The sequence below is a fragment of the Physeter macrocephalus genome, chromosome 14 (assembly GCF_002837175.3).
Source record: "Physeter macrocephalus isolate SW-GA chromosome 14, ASM283717v5, whole genome shotgun sequence".
In the NCBI taxonomy this organism is placed as follows: Eukaryota; Metazoa; Chordata; class Mammalia; order Artiodactyla; family Physeteridae; genus Physeter; species Physeter macrocephalus.
In genome coordinates, this window is record NC_041227.1 from 132,874,596 (window position 1) to 132,899,700 (window position 25,105).

The window sequence follows — 25,105 nt, forward strand, 5'->3', positions numbered from 1 at the left end:
TGGCGATTCATTCAACCTCCAGCCCCTCTCCCCTCCACCGAGATGGGGGATGGTACCGAAAGTTCCAACCCTCTGATTTCATGGGTGGTTTTCCTGGCAACCAGCCCCCACTCTTGGGTGGGATCCGAAAGTCACCTCCCCCAAAGCATTTTCAGGAACTGAAGACAAGGGACCAAATAATCATCCCATTGCTCTTATAGCTCAGGAAATTCCAAAGGTTTGGGGAGCTGTGAGCCAGGAACTGTAGGTGAAGACCGAATGTATGAGAAGTATACATTTTGGTCATCTGAATGACCAAATACCTATTTCTTATAAACCATGATATCACCATCTTGTGGAAAGATACTTCGAGACTGTGTAAATATCCTGTTAATCCTTCAACTTTCACCCGCTAACTTTAGCATCCATTGATGATTCTTGCATGAATGAAATATTACTGTAACGGTTGCCCAATAGTGATACGATAACACTTTTCCTCTTATATTCTTTCCCAAAGAGGATTGGAATTTATTTACTTTTAAAGGTTTTAATTTATTTACTTTTTGAGCCACTTTATTGGTATGTGAGCACAGAAGTTTAGAACGTGAAAGCAAGAACCCAGGCACGTGGTGATTGTCACCCTGAACACCATAAATAAAAATAACATACCTATTAAGCAATTTCTTTTTGGGCCCAGAGCATGTGCCTGGCACTGCGCTGGGCCCTGGGGTCCAGTAGTAAATGAGACACATCCAAATCCTCAGGGAGCACACTATTTTTAATGTGGAGGACACAAGCGTGGACATATATTTTCTGCAACACGGTAAGGGCCATTCCAGGGTGGTTTGGAACCAGGTGCCTTGCACAGCGGAGCTGGGTTCCTCTGTTGAGTGGAATGAGAGCACTTGATTTGCTCTATTATAAAACTACTTTGCATACAACTGATTTTTGCATAGGATAACAAACTTTTTGGAAGGCAAAAAACCTGAACCCTGTCTATCATTGTTATGTCTGAGGAACTTGGAAGCCCAGAAAGGGGCAAGCCTACAGGGGAGGACTACAGAAGCCTTAAGAAAGACCTCACTTCAAGGAAAGAAAAAAATTGGCTACGAGAAGCAGCTTCCCTGTCCCAAGACTCTCATAGCCCTAGCACCCTGCTCCTGGGGGTCTCATCCCTTCATGTCACATGTGAAACACCCCCACATCCCATATTACATCAATGTATGTGTATGCATTTTAGTTTCATATGAGTTGGCTTTCATTGGTTAGTTGACGTATTATTATATTTTGTCAGCTTTTGATTTATTTCAAATAAGCCTTTACAGTTTAAAGCCAATACATTTTTTTTAGGTCTCAAAAATCTTTTTGTAGATTCTCACAGAGGTCAGAGGCCCCAGGAACTGCACCTGAAGTAACTGATATATTTTTTTAAGTTGCAAGAAGTTTTATCTGTCTTGGAGACAAATATCCCTGAATTAATCAAACTTCTTTTAAAAAAAAATTTATAGAGATATGATTTACATACCATAAAATTCACCCATGTAAAGTATACAATTCAATGGTCTTCAGTACCTTTACAGAGTTGCGCAACCAACACCGCTGTCTAATTTTAGAACGTTTCATCCCCGCAAAAAGAAACCACGTACCCACTTAAAGCCACTCCCCACCCTTCCCCTAATCTCTGGCAACCACTAAACTACTTTTTGTCTCCATAGATGTGCATTTTATGGACATTTTATATAAATGGAGACATGTAATACGTGGTCTTTTATGACTGGATTCTTTCAACTCAGCCTAATGGTTTTGAGGTTCACCCATGTTGTAGCATGTATCAGTACTTCATTCCTTTTTATTATTAATCATATTATACTGTGTGGATATAACACGTTTTATTTATCCATTCACCAGTTGAGGGGCAAGGGGGTTGTTTCCACTTTTTGGCTACTGTGAGCAATGCTGCTATGAACATTTTGTGCAAGTCTTTGCGGGACTTTTATTTTTGTTTCTCTAAGAGAATTGTTGGGTCATGTGGGAACGTTTTGAGAAGCTGCCAGATTTTTCCACAGCGATGGCACTATTTTACATTCCAGCAGCACTTTCTCTATATCCTCACCAACACTTGTTATTGGCTTTTCTATTCTGGCCATCCTAGCAAGTATAAAGTGGTATCTCATTTTGGTTTTAATGTGCATTTCCCTAACGACTAATGATGTCGAACATCTTTTCATGTGCTTACTGGCCATGTGTATATCTTTTTTGAGAAATGTTTCTTCAAATCCTTTGCCCATTTTTAAAATGGAAGTATTTATTTTCTTCTTATTAAGTAAGAGTTATTTCTTTATATATTCTGGATACAAGTCCCTTATCAGTTATATAATATGCTAGCTTTTCCAGTTCTGTGAGTTATCTTTTCACTTTCCTGATGATGTCATTTGAAGTGTAATAGTTTTTAGTTTTGATAAAGTCCAATTTATGAATTCTTCCTTTCATTGTGCATTTGGTGTCACATCTAAGAAATCATTGCCTAACCCTAGATTATAAAGATTTATTCCTAGGTTTTCTCCTAAGAGTTTTATAATTTTATTTTTTTAAGATTTATTTATCATTTATTTATTTATTTTTGGCTGCATCGGGTCTTAGTTGTGGCATGCGGAATCTTCACTGAGGCACGCGGGCTCTTCGTTGTGGCGCGCGGGCTTCTCTCTAGTGGTGGCGGCGGGTTTGCGCTTCTCTAGTTGTGGCGCGCAGGCTCCAGAGCGTGTGAGCTCTGTAGTTTGTGGCATGGGGCCTCTAGTTGAGGCAGGTGAGCTCCGTAGTTGTGGTGCGCAGGCTCAGTTACCCCGCGGCATACATGATCTTAGTTCCCCGACCAGGGATCGAACCCACGTCCCCTGCATTGTAAGGCAGATTCTTTACCCCTGGACCACCAGGGAAGTCCCTAAGAGTTTTATAATTTTAGCTCTCACATTTATGTTTCTTTTCCATTTTGAGTTGATTTTTGTGTATGGTATATGATATGCATTCAACTTAATTCTTTTACATGTGGATATTCAGTTGTCCCAGCACCATTTGTTGAAAAGACTGTATTTCCCCCATTGACTTGTCTTGGCACCTGAATGGTTCTGAAAGCTAGATCCAGTGACAGGGTCTGAGAATTAGGGAAAGGTGGTTATTTCCAGGTACGATGTAACTACTCGTACTCGGACCGTCCTGCAGACCCCAGGTAGTGAGCTTGCTTCGTGCGAGAAGAGAAGCAGCCTCCTGCTTCCCAAGGTGGCAAAGAGGGTTTCGGGTTTCTTAGAGCACCAGGGATGTTCCAGTTTTATTGGCATTGCGCATGGTGGGTCTCCCGTTCCACCAGCGTCTAGTGGTGGTCACAGCAGTGGAATCTAAGCGTTGCCCATGAAGCAGCATGTGTACAGCTGTTAGGATCTGGATCATTTGGTCCAAGTTCAAGTAGCCATAGTGGCAGCCGGTGACCAGCACTAGTTTGTGAATATGTCTAAGTACCCTGGTATTTCCTAAGTGATTTTGTAAAAGTAGGAGAGGCTACTATAAAAGATTGAAAAGGTGAGACCTCAGAGCAACTAAGATTTGGGCATTCATTTAAATGAGACTCTACCTGTATTCACAGACTGGTAAAGACTGAGTCACCAAATACATGGACGATGTACAACAGGGTCCCGTGCACTGTTCCTGATGATGCAGTTTTCCAGGATCCAGCAAGGGCCTAGGCATGGGGGGAAATCAGCTGCGGACTCCAAGGCAGAATTTGGAGCTGGGACTTCAGGCCAAAGAGATAGGTGGGCCAAAGCCAAAGCCAGGAGTGGAATGAGAGATCTGTCCGGAGCCAAAGGTCAGGATTTAGGAAGGCAGCATACAAGAGAGACATTAAAACCAGGAGGGTAACAAACACGAAAGAAACCAAGAAAGACATTGTGACCGGGAGCCTAGGTAAATTTGTAGCTGGATTTAGAGACACGTTGGGTGATTTTCCAGGCTTTTAGAAAGTCCAGGCACTCTCCATAAAGCACCATCTCTGCGTCTCAGAGGTGGGTTCGTGGCACAGCTGGTCTCAAAGTTGGTGCTTATAACATTGTGCTCCTGACACAAGGCACACATATATTGAGCACCTACTGTGTGCCTCATGCATACTTGGAGGTCGAGGCTGCTGTCATAGTGTAAGACACACTCTGTTCTCAGGAAGCTGAGGAAACAGCTGGCTTAGAACATTTCCAGGGTTGACACAGGTCCTGGGGCAGTGAGGTTTCCACTCAGCTTAACTGCAATGGCGATGACACATGTCCAGGTCACCACAGCTAATAAGTGCAAGAGCCAGGATTAAAATGCAAAAGTGCCTTTACTCACACGTGGAGCTTTTTCTTCTACACTATGGAAGACTCCGAGGCACAGTTGAAAGGAAGAATGAAAAGGACTGAAACATGATTATTTCTGTAGGAAAGCATGATAGGGAAGAAGAAGCAGGGGAGGGGCCCTGGAGGGAAAAGGGGTCAAAGAGGATAAGCGGTGAGAATGAAGGGAGGAGTGAGAGAAGGTCTTAGTCGGGGTTCTCCGGAGAAACAGAGCCAGAGAGATACAGATAGACAGAATATACAGATCTCCTGTTTCCTGTGTGTGTGTGTGTGTGTGTGTGTGTGTGTGTGTGTGTGTGTGTGTGTGTATACAAAGAGAGACAGACAGACAGAGAGGTTTAGCATAGGGAACTGGCTCACACAGTTATGGACGATGAGAAGCCTCAAAGTCTGCAGAGCAGGCAGAGAGCCCCTCCTTGTCCAGGATCCCCCGCAGGCGTCAGCAGCCCCTCCTCGTGGGTCGTTAGCACAAAGAACACCTACCCAAGAGTGAGCACACACCAGGGAAACCTGTCCAGTTACGGGCTCCACCAAGACAACTAGAGACACCGTATGGGCTGAAAAGGCCAAGGCATGGCGGGGAGTGGAGGAGAGGAGGGCTCCCTGAATGCTTTGCCCTCCCCTTTCCCAGGGGAGGTGTCCCAGAGGATTCGCCCTTTCTTTTTGGCAGCCATTCTGGTTTTCCACGGGCCAGAGCAGATCCTAGTTTCCACTGTCCTTACACTGGCTCTCAACAGCTCGATCCGTTCCACTCCATAAATGTTCTTGCCTGTGTAGGTTTTCTTCGGGGATCTTTCTGAGCTAGCTCATCCTCCCAGACTCATCTACTTGCCAATTCAGGGCTGCCAACCCACCCCTTCAAATCCTGGTTTTAAACTTGATGGTTCAAGTCCAAACTTGTTTCCTTGTTTGCCCCTTCCCAAGACTCAACACCAGTTTCCACTTTACACTATGACCCAGAACCCAGGTCTGACCCACCCTTGCTTGGGACCCAATTTTGCTTTTGTTCCATTGCCTCATACCTGCTAACCAAGCATGCTCTCCCTCAAGCCCAGCCCTGATGGAGCTCCTGGCCTGGGCTGGAATCCAAGGCCAGATTTGCCAGGGAGAGAAGGTTGGACAGATTCTCCCACTCTGCCTGTGTAGAAACCAGAGCCAACTACCCTGACCTCATCTGTCTCAGAGTTGCCACTACTCTTCTCTCGGAGGTAAGGATGGGCTCTCTTACCACCAATGTTACATCCCTTTTTCACCTTTGAAGAAGAAATTAAGAGCAACCAGTGTCCAGCATCTGCAACCAAGAGGAACAGGCCTGTTGGAGAAGCCTAAATCATCCATGTAGGCAGGTTCAACTACTCATCCTGCAAAGTTCCCTTTGCCATTTCTCTTAGGGAACTTCTTGGATTTGTATTGAACCAGCTATTTCTGATACCTGCTGGAGAATACGTTAAGTCCAAGTAACATTCCTGTCATCACTCCTTCCATACCTCTGCAAACCATAGCCACAAACACCTCGCCATTTGCTACATGTAAAGTATACTAAATCTATTAGAATCCTGACTATAGTTCAATCTTTTTTCTTTTGAATTTAGAAACAACATCTAGAATGTTCTGTGTTGTAGTAGAAAGAGTTTTTTTTTGTTGTTTTTTTTTGCAAATCTCTCCCTTCTCTCTCTTCAGGCAGCCCTTGCCCGTAAACCCCCTCCCCTTCCAAGACTCTTCCCCTACCCTCTCCCCCATCCATCACCCTTCTTTACAGAAAGGATCAAGCCTCAATTCCCCTCTTTCTCCTTCTCTGTGTCTTGCAAATTTCACAAGCCTCTGGTGTCAAAAGGGTGTTGACGCCCTTTCATCTCTCCCAGATCACTGATGCTTCTGCACTGCAGCCAGTGGGCTGCAGGGAGATGGGAGGAGTGAGCTCTGGTTTCAAAGATGGGGGGTGTTCCATTTGGAACTGCAGCTGGTTTCTCTTAGCGTATTTAAAATCAAACGTCTCTTGCCTTGACCAGGATTAATTTTCATCCAAAACCCTCTCCTGTCTGGAATACATAGGGAATTTGCATTCCTTCTATTAACACAGCTTTGACTGGTCCCATAAACTAATCCGTTAAGCCCCGTGCTTCGTGAACATGCACATTTTCCTTGCCCTCCGTTACATGACAAAGCACCCTACCTCAGCTGACACTGCTGGCAGGCCCAAACTGCAAGCACGTTGCTCCCTCCCCCCAGGCCTGGTGCCTTGCGGATGGGGGCAGGGTAAAAGTTCAGTGCTCCCAGCCTTATTATAACTACAGTTATTATTCATGCCTCTGTGCTCTACACCCCCGGGCTGGCGCAGCCCGAGGAAGCAATGTTTGCAAATTCTTTAAAAACTGAATCAGCAAATGTCTGACCTAAATAGTAAATCTCTAATAAATAGAACTTCAATTACAAAACAATATCAGTAACAACAAATCTATATTTTTTTCAGCCTTGATTTTGTTATCTGCACTAGGCCAGATAACAAAATTTACCAGACGAACTTTACTGCGTTGCTTCTAGAACATACACCCACCATCAACACACTGACATTCCCATGTCCGGGTCATCATTTTCAAAATCAGAATTCCCATCATGAAAGCCCATGATTGCCCTTTTGAGGACTTTTGTAAAATCAAGCAAAGTACATTCTAACAGACATATTTAGATACAGGGTCATTTTGACTAAAGGAAATCATGTGACACTATATCTAAAAACCAACTTCTTAAGGCCATGAAAATTTTCCACTTGGGAATTTCTTGAGCTTATGACACTTAAGCCTATTTTTGTGTCGAGGGTCAATTAACCAGTGTCCAGTATTTAGAAGAGTATCAATAAACGTTTGATTGACTATTTGAAAAAAAAAAATCATTGATGGGAAATGATAATACAAAGTACAAGCAAAATTGTGATCCATCTGGCTTGGGTTTGTATGGGCAGTTTTTTGGAGTCCACTCCCAATTAGCAAAGAGCACAGAGGAAGAACTGTCTTTAGGGGTCACCTGCACTTCTGCCCTTTGCCTAGGGAAGGTGCAGCCCAAGTCCAAGATGCAAGTAACTGCTGGCCAGCCCAGGCTTTCCAGGTAAAAAGCCTGATACTCCTGCCATAATTACAAAATGCCTTACCCACCCTTCCCATAATCCTTTCCTGCTCCTCCTGCATTAATCAGATTCCCCTTTTTTTTTCAATTGAGGTATAGTACAATGTTACATGAGTTTCAGGTGTACAACATAGTGATTTACAATTTTAAGTATTATATCTCATTTATAGTTATTCTATAAAATATTGGCTATATTCCCTGTGCTGTACAATATATCCTTGTAGCTTGTTTATTTTATACATAGTAGTTTGTACCTCTTAGTCCCCTAGTCCTACCTTGCCCCTCCCCACTTCCTTCTCCCCACTGGTAACCACTACTTCGCTCTCTATATCTGTGAGTCTGTTTCTTTTTTGTTATATTCACTAGTTTGTTGTATGTTTTAGATTCCACATATAAGTGATATCATACAGTATATCATACAGAAATAAGTCTTTCTCTGACTTATTTCACTCAGCATAACACCCTCCAAGTCCATCCATGCTGTTGCAAATGGCAACATTCATTCATTCCTTTTTACGGCTGAGTAGTATTCCGTAGTGTATATGTGCCACGTCTTCTTCATCCGTTCATCTGTTGATGGACACCTAGGTCGCTTCCATATCTTGGCTATTGTATATCAGATTACCTTTTAATTAAAAGTCTGGTGAAGAAATTAAAATGTGTCATAAAAAGTCCAACCCTTAACTTGCTGCGTTTATGGCTTAAGTTTTAAGGAATTTAGGATAATGGATTCTAAATTCGTATCAAGCTTTCATCCAGCAAAACAGCTGGATCTCTTTCTTGCTGTTGACTGAACCTTATCAAAAATTACCTAGGACCGAGGTCAACCTCAGACCCAGCTATAATAACATTTTCTAAGCTAAAGTAGTAGATGCTAACCTTCTCCTCACTTTCTTCCACACGTGTCACCAACAGTGTTCCCATGCTCCCACTGTGGATGGCCCGTGGCTTCTCCAACAGGCCAAGCTGTTCCCATGCCCCAGCCCTACAGTACCCTCCCCCCACCTTTCGTGCTGCAGAAACCCCTTCCATAGAAGCTGAAAATGCCAAGACTCACCTCTAGGACTTAGGGCGTGTGTGGGCATGTGGCCTGGTCCTGGCCAACTGTTTCTGTAGGAAAGCTTTTAGGCAAAAATTTTCCCCTACTGTAGAGACTCATGGGAGGAGATTCCTTTCTTGGCCAGATGTGTGCGTATCCGCAGTGTCTATAACTGCTCAAACATCTGCCTCTTGACCGTGAAGAAGGGATGCTGCTGATAAGCTGAGAGTAGCCAGATGGAAAGGTGGAAAGCTGGAAAGCACCCTTGTTCTCAATGTCATGGTTGAACCGCTGCATCTACCCCAGGGGCCGCCACTCTGCCTTTGAACCTCTGATCATGTGAGATAACAAATATCCTTATTGGTTAAGCTAGTGGTTCTCAGACTTCTGGTTTCAGGGCCCCTTTCAGCTCTTAAAAAGTATTGAGGCGGGACTTCCCTGGTGGTCCAGTGGTTAAAGAATCCGTCTTCCGGTGTAGGGGACACAGGTTCGATCCCTGGTCAGGGAACTAAGATCCCATGTGCCACAGGGCAACTAAGCCCATGCGCCACAACTACTGAGCTCGTGCGCCTCAACGAGAGAGCCCACGCGCCCTGGAGCCTGCACGCCACAACTGAGAGAAGCCCGCGCGCCACAATGAAAGATCCCGCGTGCGTCAACGAAGCTCCCGTGTGCCGCGACTGAAGTCACAACGCAGCCAAAAATAAGTAAATAAAAATAGATCTTAAAAAAAATTTCTGAGAATCCCAAAGAGCTTCTGTCTATGTGTGCTCTGGCTCAGTATTTACCATGCTAGAAACTGAGACAGAGAAAAAGTTTAAGTATTTATAAATAAAGATAATAAACCCATTTGTTGTTCATATAAACAACATGGATTTATGAAAAAATAATTATATGTTCCAAAAGAAAAAATTAGTAAGAAGAGTGGTTGTTCTACCTTTTTGCAAATCTCTTTAAGTCTGAGTTAATGGGAGATGGCTGGGCGCTAATAATAATTGCTTCTGCACTTCATCTCTGTGATACCACACATCACGTTGCTACTGGAATACCTCCACTTTACACTTGTGAAATAATGAAGGTGGTCTTGCTCTTATTATGAACATGCTTTAACCTCATGGATGCCTTAAAAGGGTCTTGGGAATCCCCAGGGGATCCCCAGGTCTCACGTTGAGAAAGGGTGGTCTAAACCATTGTTTTTTTTTTTTTTTTTTGGCTACACCACGGGCTTGCAGGATCTTAGTTCCCCAACCAGGGATCAAAAACCAGGACCCTGGCAGCGGAAGCACGGAGTCTTAACCACTGGACCACCAGGGAATTCCCATAAGCCATTCTTTTTTTTTTTTTTAATTTTTATTTATTTATTTTTGGCTGTGTTGGGTCTTCATTGCTGCACACGGGCTTTCTCTAGTTGCGGCAAACGGGTTACTCTTCGTTGCAGTGCACAGGCTTATTGTGGTGGCTTCTCTTGTTGCGGAGCACAGGCTCTAGGCGCGCGGGCTTCAGGAGTTGCGGCACGTGGGCTCAGTAGTTGTGGCTCGCGGGCTCTAGAGCACAGGCCCAGTAGTTGTGGTGCACGGCCTTAGTTGCTCTGCGGCATGTGGGATCTTCCTGGACCAGGGCTCAAACCCGTGTCCCCTGCATTGGCAGGCTGATTCTTATCCACTGCAGCACCAGGGAAGCCCCCATAAGCCATTCTTGATTGGATATTCTAATACCTGGAGCGAAACTCCTGTAATTGATACACCTCCTCAGGGTTGGTGCATCTCTTCCTTCCAGGCTTTCCCCCGTCCCGGGACCTCCCCCCCCCCCATTCTCCTCCCTTAGATTCTTGCATGACTCTCTCTCACTTCACTTAAGTCTCCATCAACAATTTCACATCCTGCGAGAAACCATCTTGGACCACCTGGCAACTGTTTCCCTACATAGCATTTGTTACTACCCTACACTTATTTTATTTTTATCAGTTAATTGGTTAAGAACATAAGCTTCACATGGGCGGGTGTTTTGTTCTACTCACCAGTACGGGCCTTCAATAAATATCTGTTAAATGAATAAATGAGTGAATGAATGTGAGCAATGATATAAGCATAACCTAGAATACACTCTAATTGATGTGAAAAATGAGTTATTTTCCAGAAAGTAGAAGAATGGTTGCTAGAGGCTGGGGAAGGGATAACGGGGAGATATTATTTAATGGGTATAGCGTTTCAGTTGGGAAAAATGAAAAAGTTCTGGAGACGGACAGGTGGTGATGGTTGTACAACAATGTGAACGTACTTCATGACACAGAACTGTACACTTTAAAATGGCTAAAATGGTAAATCTTTTCTCACAATTTAAAAAATAAGTTATTTGCAAACGTTGGTATTGGTACCAGGGCTTCCCTGGTGGCGCAGTGGTTAAGAATCCGCCTGCCAATGCAGGGGACACGGGTTCGAGCCCTGGTCTGGGAAGATCCCACACGCCGCGGAGCAACTAAGCCCACGCGCCGCAACTACTGAGCCTGCACTCTAGAGTCCGCGAGCCACAACTACTGAGCCCACGTGCCGCAACTACTGGGCCCACGTGCCTAGAGCCCGTGCTCCACAACAAGAGAAGCCACCGCAATGAGAAGCCCGTGCACCGCACAAAGTGTAGCCCCCGCTCGCCACAACTAGAGAAAGCCCGCGTGCAGCAACAAAGGCCCAACACAGCCCAAAATAAACAGTACTAAACAAATAAAAATTTTTTTAAAAAGAAACAAATTACCTACAATATATATAGTTCACACCCGAGGAAGCAGCTATACATCTACTAAAACGCTGATGATTTTCATCAACAAAGCTCTGGTTCAGTTGTTGGTTGGATTCCTTTGCAAAAATTTTCATTCACAGCCACTTATTCTTCACAGCTGAGTCAGCTGGGGAAGGCTAGATCATCTATTTGCATGAAAGCAGGGAAAAAACTGTGCACTAAGCTGTTTTATACTATGACAGAAATAAAATCACAGGTTGGGACTACACACACATACACACACACGCACACACACACACACACACGCGGAGTATCAGGAAACAGCCTGTCCATTTTGGCTGCAGGGGCATGGATTCTGGTTTCCTTGGCTTCTGAGCTGTTCTTGGAACCGGGCCATCAAGGGAAACTGAGCAAGTACACGGGTCCATCGAACTTGGGCTGGATCCATCAAGGACACAAAAGCGGGCTATCCAGCCCTCTCCCCACGGGGAGCGGACAAAAGTATCGTTGATGCTGAAACTGTGGAAAGCTTGAGCAGCTCCCATGGGAGGGAACTTGGCGTGAGTAGGTGAACAGCTCTGACCGACCTGGAAGGAAGCACCAAGCTGGGGTAAGACCCAGGCTCTGCTGAGTCCCAATTGCCGAGCCCTGTGCTTTCTCAGTGAGGGAAAGAGGGGCGGCCGGTCCCCGCAGGCTCTGCCTGGAACATTTCCCTGACGTCTGAGGAATTCTCTCAAGGGGGCACCACCCGCGGAAGAAATGCTCGTGATGTAATGTTAAATGGAAAAGTGAAGATAACAGGATTTTATATATATGTGTGTGTGTGTGTGTGTGTGTATACATCATGTACGTTTTGAAAGTTTTTTAAAGCATGCATTGACAAGTAAGACCAGGAGGCTACAATATTATCAGGGATATTCTCTGGGTGGTCCGATAACAGGTAATTATTTATCTCACGTTGACATTTTTCCTGTGGTTTTAAATCTTCCTACAACTAGCAGGGTTATTCACTAGTCGTAAACACGTTTTGAACTCCACCAGCGCAGAGGCCCCTCAGCACGGGGGAAGGTGCGGGCTGTGGAAGACGGGTTAGGAGGGCTCTTGGAAATATTGGCAGCTGTAACGAGCTTGCTGCTGAGGGGAAGGGGAAAGGTCTGGGAGGCCAGAGGCAGGGTCCACCCCCGGCTCTGTTGCCCCATAGTTTCTCTCAGAGTTAGTCGGGTTTCCCTGATTGCAGGCCTACTTAGCAAGAAACACGGTTGCAGACTTTTTTCCCCCAGAAACATGTAGCCCAAACTCCCAGAGGAGAATTCATGCCTCGCCTGAGCCCCTGGCCCACACCCGCTCCCCTGGCATCGCAGGAGAACTTTCCACCGTCTCCACCCTCTAACGCTTCTGAGCGTGACCCCAGCGGGCCGTGGCGCTGGGAGGGCAAGTTGTTTTCCGCTCCCGCTCAAACCACCTTTCTTGCCTCCTCAGCCATGTTGGGACCGTGTTGCTCGCACCAGCCACCGCTGTGGGAAATGACAGACAGTTTGTCCTTTGAAAACATTTGGCATGTTCCCTGGAAGGAGAAACTGAGCTCATCCCAAGAAACAGGAGAGTTGGGGATAGTACAGTCATCTCTGGATTCCACAGAAATCCATTTCTTGGCTTTTTTTTTTCTTTCTATCATTAGACATCTTTTTGTAGCCCCTAATTTCGCAAAGAATGAATTTTCTTCCCATAAACACTATGGTGAAGCTATTTCACAGCCACCTCAGAACAGCAGAATCGCGGCCTCTTCGTAACTTAGTTTCAAGTTGCTCCCTCAGAGCTCTCATCTTGCAGCTGGGTGGGCTGCGGCAAGCCTTAGAATGTGGCCTTGAGAATGTTCCAGTTGCTTTGGAGGATGGTGTAATAGATGAGAGTACCGTGCGGAGATGCACGCAAGGCAGAAGCTGAGCGGGTGCTCGGAACTGGCCCCGGTGCTGGGGGAGCGTGTGGCGCGGAAGCTCGGACGCGCCCGCGCCGCCGCAGCTGCCCCGCACCTCCCGCAGCTCGACTCACACGCCCCCCGTGCTGCGCTGCTCCGCTCCACACAGGCCTGCAAGCCCTGAACTTGCCCAGACGCAGGAAAGAGCCTGGAGTCAGCGACACAGACATCAGCATGGTTTAGCGGATGACGGGTCGCACACAGGCCCCGGAGCAACACCCCGCCGTGGGTGCAGACGGCACGCAGGACAGGGCAGCAGCCTTCGCTGCTGAGGGGCAGGGAGGTTACCAGGCGGAGGGGGAACTGATGTCAGGGGGGCTCAGCGGTCACCAGACAGACCAGCGGCGGAGCCCGCTCTCCACTGCCCCTTTGCTCAGCTATCGTGGCGGGGAGAGTTTTGATCTAAAGATTAGCACAGTCACTAGCTGGGCCGGGGCAGGTGTGTAGGCAGTTACTGATCAGGCTCCACGATTAAGAGGGAAGGTCAGCCACGTGAGTAGAGTGTAGGTGAGGCGGGGACTGGCCCAGCAGGCGATGTCCAGAGAGCGAGAGAGCAGCCGTCTTCGGTGGCCTGATTGTACGCGCACGCACCCATGCACGCACACGCACGCACGCACACATGCACGCGCACGCGCACGCGCACACATATCACAGCATCACAGCGGATGGGTAGAGGTGGCATCTTTAGACCGTCATGCTGGAGGCTGTCTCTTGCTATGCTCTCTTGAGGTGTAGCTCCAGAGACGGGAAGGAAAGAAAGAGGAGGAGGAGGGTTTTAAATGTCAAGGAAGGTCCTGGTTTTCCCACCCGCCTATCAAGTTAGGACCCTTTAACAACCTTCCTGGGTTTTCTAATGAGTCTTCTTGGCCTGAACTGGACCCCAAGTACGCTTCTCACTCTCCGTCCTTCCCGTGACCCACAGAGGGCTTCATCCCGGGAAGGTGAGACTAAGAAGAGCATTGGATTCCCCACTTGAGGGACCAGGTGGCCACAGCAGGCGGTGTCTTCTTGTGTCACGTCATGGGTTTCTGCAGGGCAGGAGGACAGCCCCAGCTCTGCCCACCAACAGCAGGGCACTGACCGCACGAAGTGGGGCGCGATGCACACCACCCCTCTGGCCACCAGCAGCGCCTTCACAGCGCCCCCGGCCTTCCCGCCAGAAGCCCGTCACCTGTCCTCACCGGAGCTCCCCGCCCCCGCCCCCCTCCTTGCCTCTGTCATGCCAGTTGGAGGATGTGAACGCTGGTGGACTTTTAAGCTGTTCTTCACATTGAAGAGAACTGAGCCCCCTGAGTCACAGTCTACTATGGGCTGAATCGTGCCCCCACACTCACGCGATGGAGGCCTAACCTCCAGTACCTCAGAGCGTAACCTGTTTGGAGACAGGTCTTCAAAGAGGTGATTCGGTTAAAGTGAGGCCCTAGTCCAATGTGCCTGGGGTCCACAAAAGAAGAGGAGGGGGCTCCTGGGGCAGAGGCGTGACCCTGTGAAGAGGAAGCAAGAAGCCTCAGGGGACACCAGCCCTGCAGAGACACCTTGCTCTTGGACTTCCAGCCTCTGGACTTCATCTTGGAGCAAACCCGCCCCCCCAACACACACACACACACACACACACACACACACACACACACACACACCCCGAGGCAGCCCCTTCCCCTTAGCTGGCGGGCAAGAGGTTGTCTGCGGAGGTGAGGGGCAGTTAAAAGGCCTGCGGAAGGAACACCCCTTGCCGTCCATGAGAGGTCCAGACAGCGAGGCGGGCCCTCTGATTCCCTGCCCGGGATGCGGCGGAGGGCGGCCACCTCAGCCCCGGTCCTGGGTCTCGCCTCACAGCTGACCCCAGCCTTGTGGGAAGGAGGCGGCACACACACACACACACACACACACACACACACACACCCCGAGGCAGCCCCTTCCCCTTAGCTGGCGGGCAAGAGGTTGTCTGCGGAGGTGAGGGGCAGTTAAAAGGCCTGCGGAAGGAACACCCCTTGCCGTCCATGAGAGGTCCAGACAGCGAGGCGGGCCCTCTGATTCCCTGCCCGGGATGCGGCGGAGGGCGGCCACCTCAGCCCCGGTCCTGGGTCTCGCCTCACAGCTGACCCCAGCCTTGTGGGAAGGAGGCGGGGGAGCCCACCCGTCTGTCTCCTTTCCCTCCTGGCCTCCGACGTGGCTCCTCCCCGCCCCGCCCCTCCGCGTGGCAAAGGCAAGTTCCCACGCGCTCGGCCGCTGCCCGCCTGCAGCCCCGCTTCGTGCCGCGGCGGCTCGCGGGACGGGCCCCAAGGCCCTGGGCCCCCGGCCGCCGCGGAGAGCAGGCCCCAGCCGCTTCCTGCTGCTTGCGCGAGCGGAGAGCCTACGCGGCACACGCCAGCTTTCCCTTGGAGCGCGGGAAGGGGAGTGGAGGGGGTCTCAGATCTGCCTTGCAGCAAAGGTGGTGGAGAACTGGCTGGGACCAGCGAGCAGAGCCGGCCCTCTGGCGGCTTCTGAGGGCCGGCGGCCTTTCCAGGGAGTCGCGTGTTAAGAGTTCCTTAGAAGACGAATAAAAGCTTGAAAAAAAATAAATATTGGAGGGAATACTTATTTCTCCCTTTTCTTCCTCTTTTCCTCTGCACCTCTGAGGAACAGGAGACAGGAAAGGAGGGAAAGGAGCAACGTGGGGGGCAGGAGGGCCAAGGGGGTGTCTAACCTGTTTAATAAATGTGAGGCAAAGGTGGATATTCCCCTGGAAGAACTATTAGCTGACTTGCTCTGTGACGCTTCAAGTCTGGCCCCTTTTAGCAAACTAGCTAGAAATCCAGTTTGGTAACCGTCAAATATTTTACCGGGATAGATAATTTTATTTAATTCTTATACAAACCCTGGACAGAGGTATTTTATTTTTGTCAATATCATCATCTCCATACAAACGGGAAAACTGGAGTACAGAGAAGTGAATTGACTTACTCAGGGGTACAGAGCTATTGAATAGGGAAGTCTGAAGTTGGGATCCGTGTCCAGGCTTCAGGGATAGGACCACATATTAACCCCTCTATTGAGCCAACCAGCCCGGAGGCTAAAGTGTTCTCAGGACACTCCTGCCCTCTGGGTTCACCATACATTCCCTCCTTTTCGTCTCGGGTCCCTCCTCCAAGCTCCAACATTCTCCACACCCATCAGATACAGAGGGGAGGCACAGGATGATTTTTATTCCTCACAATCCAATAAGGTCTTTGTGACCCTAATTCTTTGGGCAAAAGCATAATAATTGTAAAAGTAATGAAGGGAAGGCCAGGGAAATTTTCCTCTTAATGGGCAGAAAAGACAGTTATTTCCAAAGATTGCAAATCACCCTCTGATCTCCTTTGTTTCAAGTCATTTAAAACAGCCTGCCGCAGGGAAGTAGCCAACGCAGAATGCTACCACACATATTCATTAATTCCACAAATATGTATTTTGTAGGCAAAGAATAAGAGTTCCTATTGTATTCCAGGCACTATTCTAATCTCCAGGGATATAGTAGGGAACAGGGTAAAGGTCAAGTAGTCTAGGAGAGGGAGACAGTCAGTACTTAGACAAAGGAAGAAGGAAGGAGGAAACAAATAATGAGATAATTTCAGACAGTGATAAATGACATGGCTAAAATAAAGCTGGGTAACGGGATAGGGAGGATCTCAGGACCAGGACCACCTTAACCAGAGAGGTCAGGGAAGTCCTCTTGGAGGAATGATATCCGAGCAGAGACCCAAGTGATAAGAAAGAGCCCAAGGAGAGCCAACCATGTCAAGATCTGGGGAAGAGTATTCCAGAAAGGAGAGATGAGCGTGTGAAAGATGCTGACCCCAGCAAAGTCAACATGTTCGAGATATCCAAGGACAAATGAGTTGATAGATGGAAATATCCAAGTAGATATTCAAGTAGAAATGAGTTGAGGATTGGAGTCTGGGGCTCAAGAGAGGAAGACAAGGTAGAAGGCAGGGACTTGGAAGTCATCAGGCTAGAGATACGTCTGAAACCATGGGACTGGATGAGAGGGTCTGGGGAGAGAGCACAGATGGAGAAGTTGAAGATGGCTGCGGATAGACCCTGGGCCCTCCATTAACAGCCAGTGGTCTGACAATGCTGGTCCAGAAACAGTCCCTGAGGTAGGGTGTGATGGTAACTCTGGCATAGAAGCCTAGAGAAGCCTTCAATCAGGCAGCAGTTAACTGAGCCAAATGCTGCTGAGAGACCAAGTAAGACAGCAACAGGACACCTGACCGCTGGATGTGACATGATGGACGGTGTGGATGTCCTCCAAAGGGCCTCTTCAGAAGAATGGTTGAGATGAAGGACAGATATCAGGGCACAGAGGAGAGAAGAGGGGGAGAAGGCAGACAGTGAACAGGGCTATAGGACACGTTTTGTCCGAGTCTCTGCTACTTCCCGGAGCCCTCATCCTCTTACACCTCTCTCATCCAGAGGAGTAGGGAGCAGGTCTGCATTTGCTGTCTACCATCCTTTACAATCCCAAGAACTCAGTATTTAATTACAACGTTGATAACTAGGAAGATTTACAGATGGCTTAAAGTCAGTGTAATCTTGGGGAAAGTCCAATTGTCTTAGCCTGGATTCCCCAGAAAGGACAGCTTGAGGCAAAAGCTCACGTGCTGCTAATGTGTTAGGGAGTGCGATTTCAGGGCGCAGGAGCAAGCGACCAGGGGAAGGAGGCCTGGGAGGAGGGAGGGGGGCTACCAGGAGGGAGATGCGTCCTTAAGCCTGCCGCCCCTCAGTGGGCTTGGCTGTTCAGTCCTGGGGCACCATCCTCCCAGAGGCCGGGTGCCTGGCATCTTAGGACAGTCTGCCCGGGGAGCGGGGGGCAGGGAAGCAGCACCTGATCCCTTCTCCAGCTGCTCAAACATTCGCCTCCTGGGGTGTTGACCCCCCTCCCTTTCTGTAGCACAGACTCACGTGGGTGCCAAGCTGGGATCCTGCTAAGTCAACAGGGAAGCCCTAGGGCAGGAGGAGGGAAGCGGTGAAGCAGACCCAGGGCGGAACCTGGTGTGGCCACACCAGCTTGAAATCCGTCACGTCTGCACAGAAATGATCACTGCCTTGGTGACTGGAAAAGTGACAGATGGGGCCGAGAAGTTTTCAAATGGTGCACGAGAGGTACCTGGTGGGTCATCTGAATAATAATTTGAACTGTGACTTTAAAGAACATAAGAAGTGAAATGTCAGTGAGGCTTTATGTCTTTAAGAGAACAACCAAACCAAGATAGCCGTTCAAGGATGTGTACAGGAGCAGTGTCTGTAATAGGAAAAAAAGATTAAAATTAAGAACAAAAACTGGGGGAAATCATCCCCCCAAATGGAGACTGGTTAATAAATGATGATATCTAATACAATGAAAGTCTATGGCTTCATTAAAAAGAAGGATGATTGGGGCTGGCTGGGGGAGACAGGAAGAGAGGGGCACCAGGAAAGTTTTGAGGGTGACAAATATGTTCACTATTTGCTGTTGGTGAGAGTTGCGGGGGGTGTATACGGATCTGAAAACGGACCAGCATGTACACTTCAAATATGGGAAGTTTCTTGTGTGTCAATAAAGCTGTAAAAGTAATAAAAATTGAGGGTGCTGCGGAGGAAATACAGAGATGTTGGTCAAAGGGTACAAACTTTCAGTTACAAGAGGAATAAGTTCTGGAGCTCTAATGTACAGCATGGTAACTACAGTAATAAGACACAGTAATGTGTTATATAATTGAAATGTCCTGAGAGTAGATGATAAACACACACACACACACACACACACACACACACAAAAGGTAACTATATGAGATGATGGATATGTTAATTAGCTCGATTGTGGTAATCATTTCACAATGTACACATACATCAAAACATCATGTTGTAGGCAGTTCACTGAACCTCACTGAGCCTTAGCTTTCTCATCTCTAAATTGGGGGCTAATAATCATTTAAAATTCTACAAATAATAAATGCTGGAGAGGGTGTGGAAAAAAGGGAACCCTCTTAGACTGTTGGTGGGAACGTAAATTGGTGCAGCCACTGTGGAGAACAGTATGGAGATTCCCTAAAAAAACAAAAACAGGGTTACTATATGATCCTGCAATCCCACTCCTGGGCATATATCTGGAGAAAACCATAATTCGAAAAGATACATGCACCCCTGTGTTCATAGCAGCACTGTTCACAATAGCCAGGACACGGAAACAACCTAAACGTCCATTGACAGATGAATGGATAAAGAAGATGTGGTACATACATATATATAATGGAATACTACTCAGCCATTAAGAAGAATGAAATAATGCCATTTGTAGCAACATGGATGGACCTAGAGATTATCATACTACATGAACTAAGTCAGAGAAAGACAAATACCATATGATATCACTTATATGTGGAATCTAAAATATGACACAAATTGACTTACCTATGAAATAGAAACCGACTCACAGACATAGAGGACAGACTTGTGGTTGCCAAGGGGGGAGAGGGGTTGGGGAGGGATGGAGTGGGAGTTTGGGATTAGCAGATGCAAAATGGATAAACAACAAGGTCCTACTGCATAGCACAGGAAACTAATATCCTGTGATAAACCATAATGGAAAAGAATATGAAAAAGAATATATATGTATAACTGAGTCACTTTGTTATACAGCAGAAATTAACATAACATTGTAGATCAACTTATACTTCAATAAAATTTTTTTTAAAAGTAGTAAGTGAACAAACAAAACAAAGACTAACACATAGATACAGAGAACAGGTTGGTGGTTACCAGAGGGGAAGGGGTGGGGGGAAGGGCAAAATGGGTAAAGGGAGCCAACTCTGGTGACAGACGGAAGCTCTGCTTTTGGTGGTGAGCACACTGTAGTGTATACAGAAGTCAAGTTAGAATGCTGTACACATGAAACTTATATAATGTTATAAACCAATGTTACCTCAATTAAAAAAAATAAAAATAAAATTTTCTTCCTGACAAGCTTTTATCAATAGATTCCTCTACTCTTGCATTTCTGTGGAACAACATGTAACGCCAAGAATTAACTCCAAAGGCTTTGAAAGGTAGGATTCCTCCTACCACAAGAAGATTAGGCTCAACTAGGCACAGGTTAAGGTCCATTTGGCTTTTCCAATCCCAGTTCATGGCCCAGTTAGAACTGCTATTTACACAGTTATGTGATAGTGTGGATTCAAAGGGAATAAAAGACATATACATTATTATTTCTCTGTATTAAATGTTTAGTGTGTATAAAATCATTAAAATTATATAACCATCAGAAATAATAAAATCTTTTCAAAACTCTCAAAAAAATCATGTACACTTTAAATATATATAGTTTTATTTATTTGTTTATTTATTTATTTTTGCTTACTTTGGGTCTTCACTGCTGTGCCTGGGCTTTCTCCAGTTGCCGCGAGCGGGGGCTACTCTTCGTTGCGGTGCGCGGGTTCTAGGCATGTGGGCTCAGTAGTTGTGGCTCGTGGGCTCTAGAGCGCAGGCTCAGTAGTTGTGGCGCATGGGCTTAGTTGCTCCCTGGCATGTGGGATCTTCCAGGACCAGGGCTCAAACCCGCTTCCCCTGCATTGGCAGGTGGATTCTTAACCACTGCGCCACCAGGGAAGTGCCAAATATATATAGTTTTTATTTGTCAATCATACCTCATTAAAGCTGGGGAAAAATGGAAAAGATAATTAAAATAATTTTTAAATTAAAAATTAAAAATCCTGGAAACAACCATTCAATCACTGGGGGCTGGTTGATAAATGATGGTATTCAATACATTGAAAATCCATGCACCCCTTAAAAAGAGGAGAGGTAGATCTGTACAAGGAGATATGGAAACAGCCACAAGACATATTTAATGAACAAAGCAAAGTACCGAGCAGTGTGTCCGAATGGTCTCACTTGTGTACGTTTTTGGACAGATTTTATATATGTAAGTGTGTTACAATATTTGGGGCTGCAAAATAACAGAAAACTAAGACTCAAAATGGCTTAAACAATAACATTTTCTTATATCTCATAATTTATAAAACCAAAAGTGGAGTGGGTTTCAAGGTGTAATTATTCCAGGTGTAACCAACTCTCTCCTCCCCAGGGGAGTTATGCCAGTTTTCTCCCCATCCCCCGACAACATCTGGCTCCCTGAATAAACTGCTTATTCCTCAAATGAACCCAGAGGTAGAGGGGAGAGCATCCCCATAGCTTCTCTTCTCAGCCCATACGACGCAGCCCTTTGGGAAAGGGAGGTGGGCCATGAAACACAAAGTCTTCTTGGAATGAAAGAGAGAAAATACCTTGCTTGTTTGTTGTTGAGTCTTCCATGGCAGTGGGAACACAGCAGAAAAGTCTCGATAAATTATCTCCTTATCAGTAACTGGCAGGGAGACTCCCAGAGTCCTGGCTCTCTGTACAGGTTCCCTCCTGGGTAGATCTATGCACAATCACCTCCTCTCAGTTCACTTAGCCCGTGGAGGACACCGATAGTTTTCTTGCCCAAATTGATGGGAAATACTATAGGACATAAACTTTGAAAACAACCTTGTGACTCCGCGCTTCCAGGTGCATCTGAAAGAAGGAAATGGAAACAGCTCTCAGCAATTGTCCTAGTTTAATTCACTTTGAGTAGCAGAACTGGATGATTTTGATCCAAACCCCGGGATTCCAAGGAAACTGTTTTGACAGTCAGTTTACCATATATCGGAGAAGCAGGTAGTTCATAAACATACGCGTCATGATGATACCATCTCAAAAGGAGTAGCATTAATGCAACTCTACCAAGCTGTAGTGTAACTACTGTAACCAATAAAGAGCTTGAAAACGCTTTTGACAGAAAGAGCACTTGAATGTAATATCGGCCAATGTTCTCCTCAACATAAAACCCTGCCATAAACGTTCACAAAGAGCATGGGAATTGAAAAACCAGGAAGGAAATGAGTGATAGTTATCTCAGGGGAAGGAACAGAACTTCCTTACAAAGGCACAAGTGTTCTATAGGCGCTTGTATCCCATCCAACTTTTACCTCACAATTGAGTATACTTCGAATGACTTCAAGTAGTGAGTAATTTGCCTGACTATCTCAGCAAACATTCCACAGTAATTGGAGTTTAGTAAACTTATTTCAACAGTATGGTATATCTCAAAAGTCAGAGAAGTAGATAAATGGTTAAACATTTGATTTCAAGATCTGAAAAAAAAAAGGCTTCAGGGCCAACATGAAGTTGTTAAGGTTCAAAATAAGAAAAGGACTCTCTTCTCTCTTTGACCAGGGAGAGTACAAAGAGCTGTCTATCAAGAAAGACTTCACCAGTTCACATTTGTCACCTTGGTGAATTTTCTACCAAGTCTGACCTCTGGCCTTGCAGGCACAGAAACCCAGTGTTTCCAGCTCAAAGAGCTTTCAGAGATGAATATACACTATCTATCCATTGCAATACTGGTGTATAACACCAGAATGACCATTTGTTCATCACTAATGAGAATTTAACTGTCATCCATATGAGTAACCCTTCCTCTCCTGGGAGGCAGACATACACAATATCAGAAAAAACATGTATGTATGTATGCATGTATATTTCTCGTTTGATTTCTTATTATAGTAAAATGTAATAACATAAAATGTACCATTTAAACCACTTAAAAATTTTTTTTGTTTTATTTATTTTTTTATACAGCAGGTCCTTATTAGTCATCCATTTTATGCACATCAGTGTATACATGTCAATCCCAATCGCCCAATTCATCACACCACCCCCATCCCCGACCTCTTTCCCCCCTTGGTGTCCATACGTTTGTTCTCTACGTCTGCGTCTCAATTTCTGCCCTGCAAACCGGTTCATCTGTACCATTTTTCTAGGTTCCACATGTATGCGTTGATATACGATATTTGTTTTTCTCTTTCTGACTTAACTTCACTCTGTATGACCGGCTCTAGATCCATCCACGTCTCAACAAATGACCCAATTTCGTTCCTTTTTATGGCTGAGTAATATTCCATTGCTAAACCACTTTTAAGTATAGAAAAAGTATTTAAAACTTGGAAATAGGTAAAAGAGATTGCTGGGTTTTCTTTCAGTGTAGTGCTGATCTTGACACTTTCTGGGCTATTTTAAAATTCTGGGGCTTCCCTGGTGGCACAGTGGTTAAGAATCTGCCTGCCAATGCAGGGGACACGGGTTCGAGCCCTGGTCTGGGAAGATCCCACATGCCGCGGAGCAACTAAGCCCGTGTTCCACAACAACTGAGCCTGCGCCCTAGAGCGCACGAGCCACAACTACTGAGCCCACGTGCCACAACTACGGAAGCCCACGCGCCTAGAGCCCGTGCTCCGCAACAAGAGAAGCCACCGCAGTGAGAAGCCCGCGCACTGCAACGAAGAGTAGCCCCTGCTCGCCACAACTAGAGAAAGCCCGCGCGCAGCAACAAAGACCCAACGCAGCCAAAAATAAAATCGATAAAATAAATAACATTTATAAAAATAAATAAATAAAATTCTGTAGGAGCAGAGATGAATACAGATTTCTGTCCACTCGTGATTCACATAATTCCTGTCTGGCAAAATAGATAACCTCAGGACGTTACAATGCATGGCCTTGTTGGGTATTAACCAATTTTGTGTCTGACTAGCAGTTTTATTCTTATATAAAGATCCCTTTGAACATCTTTTAACATCTTACTGGTTCCCTTATTAATTGTAAGTTGAATAAAATCCTTGATATGTGTATTTTGTATTTACATGAGTTGTGATCTTATCTTAAAAAAAACCTAAGGTGAAATTTCCATAACATAAAATTAAGCAAACTAGTTACAGATGTTGAGAATTTAGCCTTGGTGGTATAGTGCTGGGCATAGCTGCCTTCCAGATGTTGAGAATTTAATTGTCAACTAGTTGTGAAAAGTGGGCCTCTAGAAGCTTACCTTCTTATAGTCAGATTTTTGTCAGCCAGGGAGTCATTATGTATCTGCTTATCTGCTTTGGTCCAGAATATATTGCTATTGCAATCTAAATCTTAGAGGAAGAATTTATTTCCAAGCTCTTACCATAATCCCTAAGTACTGACAGCAGAAGAAAATTACATTAGCCTTCTCTTTCAAGATTTGCATTCAAAAAGTGAAGGGGATGTGGTCTTATATAGCGTTTTCATTAAGTGGGAACACTTTGAATAAAATACCTGCCCTGCATTCTACACACAATGGAAATCAATGTGGACACACCAGGAAACCAGCTGTTTAGTATTCTGTAGCGAGGCATTACACTGTGCATTCAGCAGTGGCAGACATGATATGCATTTTAAGAAACGTCTATTCTTTCCCAGCATTATCTTTGCTCTTTCTTGAAGATTAGTTAGCTCTTTTAAACTTAGCTAATCCTTCAAATCCTCAAAAATTTTAAATGAATACAATACTAAAGTCTTGATCAAGTAAAATTAGTTTACATCATATTGCTTTAACCTCTTAACTTTCTGTACTTTCAAGTGACATTTAAGCATTTTTTTAAAAGGCATTATGAAACCAGGAAGTTTTCTTGCACAGTTCAAGAAAAATGTCCAAAGTTCAAATTAAGATGCGAAATTAAACAGGGCACTAAATTCAGAAATATTAGACTTAAAGACAAAGAAGATTTTTACTGCAGGGTTGGTATCATGTATTAAATAACAAGGCTGTATGTATGGCAATACAGAAAAATTAAGATGTCTCTGTGACACCCACTTTCTTCCTTGTAGATAAAGCTTCTCATGTTGAGAACGTTATTTCTACATCCTAAAGTTTCTGAAAAGTTGGCCCAGATTATTTTGTGTGTGTGATGTATAAATAATGTTTATTTAGCAACTTTTATTATTCATACAAAATAATGCTTTTTAATTTTTATTTATTTTTAATATTTATTTATTTTTAATGCT